Consider the following 3,493-nt stretch of genomic DNA (forward strand, 5'->3'; position numbering starts at 1 on the left):
CTGAAGTTTGTTAAGTACTCTTGTTTTTATATTTCCTAAAATGCATCGAGTGTCCTGAATGTTCCTATCCAGTATTTGACAAACTCTTCTTTTGCATTTGGTTTTCCTGGTTTGAATATACCCTGATCATCATTAGTTGTTAGTATAATTAAGCTCCTTTAATCAAGTTATATAAAATCGATTGGACGTATTATCTTATATCATCGAAAATTTGCACATCAGTGGCTGCGTATTCAATACACGTCAATCTCCACAATCAACGTTATCAATTCCCTTTCCCGTAATAATCTCCATTTGATGGCTCTTCTCATTACCCTCTTAGTTTGGTCCTACCAGTCGTTCGTAGAATCCTCCAGTCCAAGAAGCTCTCGGTATTATAAGTTCGTAGAATCTTCTACTGTAAGGAGCTCTTGGTGTTATACTTTCACAAATCATTTCCATTTCCAGCCAGAAATTCATTTAGCTTAATGTTTTGCTCCTTCACTAGTTCGAATTGTCTTGTCGCTCAAAAACTCGTTCTGAATAACCATGTCATGATATGAGTCTTCTTAATACATGTAAAAAATTTTCAGCTAGCAGATTCTCTGCAATTTCCAGGTGGACTGCTTTCATTGTAAAACATGTGAAATGTGAATATTCGACTTTGCCGAATACCATTCATCCATATATCCATACTCTAAAATGATAAGCTAGTGTAAGCAACTACCGGTTGTTCCGGTCAATTATCTGACTACAACCCAGAGTAGGCTTTATCACCATCAGCTTGATTTATTGAAATCCTCACTTCTGATGAGTTTGTTTAACAGTTGGAAATAACAAGTCTGATGACAAATACTTTTATCATAACTCATATTGCTTATACAAATACCACTACTTGCCACCACTATTACTGTATATTGGAGATAATGTCAAGTATTTGTTAAAATTATAGAAAAGAAAAGTGCTCAAAACTTTGTCCTCCTTTAAGAAACCTATTTGATAACATTTTAACAGAACTTAGCACTTAGCTTAGTATTCAACGTAGATTAAAATAAATAAGATTCACAAGATTTGAGCAAATACGGTAAAGGAAAACTAAAATTTGCATATTTGTGATACCAATTAATTAATATATATCAAAGCCATGAAATAAACGACGTAAATGATATTGCAATGCTATAGGGATTATATAACATTCACAATGGATGGATGTGTTCATAGTTTGTGTCCGTCGTATTTTATGCACCCTTATGTATTAATACATATATATCCATATGTGTAAGTGTATGTGTGTGTGTGTGTGTGTGTGTGTGTGTATGTCTGTGTCTATGTGTGTGTGTCTGTGTGTATATTTGTGCCTATCCATGTATATGTATGTGTATGTCTGTGTGTGTGTATGTTTGTGTACTGATGTATTTAACTCTGTGAAATTTCAAAGCTGTCATCCTCTTATCCTTTTCATTCTTCCTCATTACGTTATTCTCAGATTGATAATTTTGACACATAAATTATGGCTCTATATTGCAGTAATCTTTCCAGTTTTCCTTTTTTCCATCCTTCGAAATTGGCTTAAACAAAATGATTTAAGCAATTAATTAATTTACCTTAATGCCTTGTAGGTTGAATTCCATGTGACATGAATACCTGTCGCTTGCTCCTATTGTGCACTTAAACAAAATGATTTAAGCAATTAATTAATTTACCTTAATGCCTTGTAGGTTGAATTTCATGTGAACGAATACCTGTGCTTTACTCCTATCGAGATAAAATGATTTAAGCAATTAATTGGTTTACTTTAATGATTTGTAGATTGAATATCATGTGACACGAATACCTGTTGCTTACTCCTATCGTAACGACAAATGGCGAAGTTATACTTTGTCACAGTAGGAAAAATGAGGAGTTAGTGATAAAAATAATGTGTCCATTCTCTTTAAGGCCGATTATCGGAATGAGTACTATTTAATTCCGTCAATGAGAATTTATGAGAGGATAAGTCTGGTGCCAGTAACCGCGATAATTGTACCTTTCAAAGTGTATGTCGTCATTGCTGTGATTAAAAAGCTCATAGCTGAATTTGTATCACAGGACTAGTCTCCTAGGCTAATATTGCCAGTTTTCCTTACATTATTTTGATCGATTGCAAAGATGGTTAGCAAGTTTAACTTGCCAAGTTTAAACTTTTTTTTAATGATTTCAAGTTTAACTTTAAATTTTTAACTTTTGAAAGTCATAAATTTTCATGAAAATTATTTCGGACGTAATTGCCTAAATTATATTTTATTTTTGGGAAAGAATTTTTACTATTTTATTACTACATATCTATTTTCAAAATTTCGTATTATTCTGTGAGAAATTCTTTTCTTTTTTGGAATTCGTAAAATCGATCAATAATTTGTTGATGCAAAGATAACCTTTTTTTTTTTTCACCTCTTCTTTTTATCACGATATCATCATTATTGGGATTGAGATCCTCAAACAATACGATATATGATATAGGAAAATATCAACGAATAGCATAGCATATGAAACAAGTTAGAATAATCCATTAGCTGTTGTGAAAAAATTCCTTTTATCGAGTCGTTTAGATTTAGAAGGTTTAGCCTTGAGTTAGGATCAAGCAGAAATTTAATTAAAGGCTTACCTTGTGAAGACGTCGAATATACGTTGTGAGGACACAGAATAAAAATTAGTGCTTTATTGATACAGAGCTAGCTGATCAATGAGATTATTGAAGAGTAACGAGTAGGAAATCGCTCGATCATGAGTCAAATGCAATCGTAAGTAAAGCACTATGGAAGAGCACTAGCCCAAGAAAACCTCTTCCTTTATTTCCAAAAAGGGTTTATATGGATAAAGAAGTAGGAATGGTTTACATAAAACGTTAAAGGAGGGTATTCATTTAGATACAAAGGAAACTGTAAAGATCCAATTACATAATAAGCATTGTAACAAGATCAGATGGGAAGGTTAGCATGTAAATTGGACATCCTTTGTCATTAAAATAAGGATGTGAATTTTTGTTAGACAACGATAACAAAAGAAACGTATGGGAGATAATTTTAAAGAATGTAAATTGGTGAATGAATGCATTGATGAATCATTAGAAATATTCTAGGCATTTAATGTATAATAAATTCTTTCGGTTTTCCGAAATTAGCTACATCCGGGATAATCAATAATCCAAAGGTTCTAAAAAGCTTTAAAAGGATACCACGGGATATGCTGCTATATCACACTTCAAATCATCAATTTTCATACACTTTATGCAGGAAAATATCGATGTTCGGTATATGGAATGCGGTTACATCGAGATAATCAATAATCCAAATAGTTTAGCTTTTAAGGGATATGTGAATATACCCAATGTTGTGTAACACTTTTAAGTCCATCAACTTTCATGCAATTGCTTAATTTTTGAGCTCATTTCCGAATTTCGATTTAGTATCGGTTAGAATGGATTTAATTAAATGATATCAAGAATTAAATCAGTTAGTTTCTATCATATATTTGT

Source organism: Loa loa, assembly GCF_000183805.2.
Source record: "Loa loa unplaced genomic scaffold supercont3.69, whole genome shotgun sequence".
In the NCBI taxonomy this organism is placed as follows: Eukaryota; Metazoa; Nematoda; class Chromadorea; order Rhabditida; family Onchocercidae; genus Loa; species Loa loa.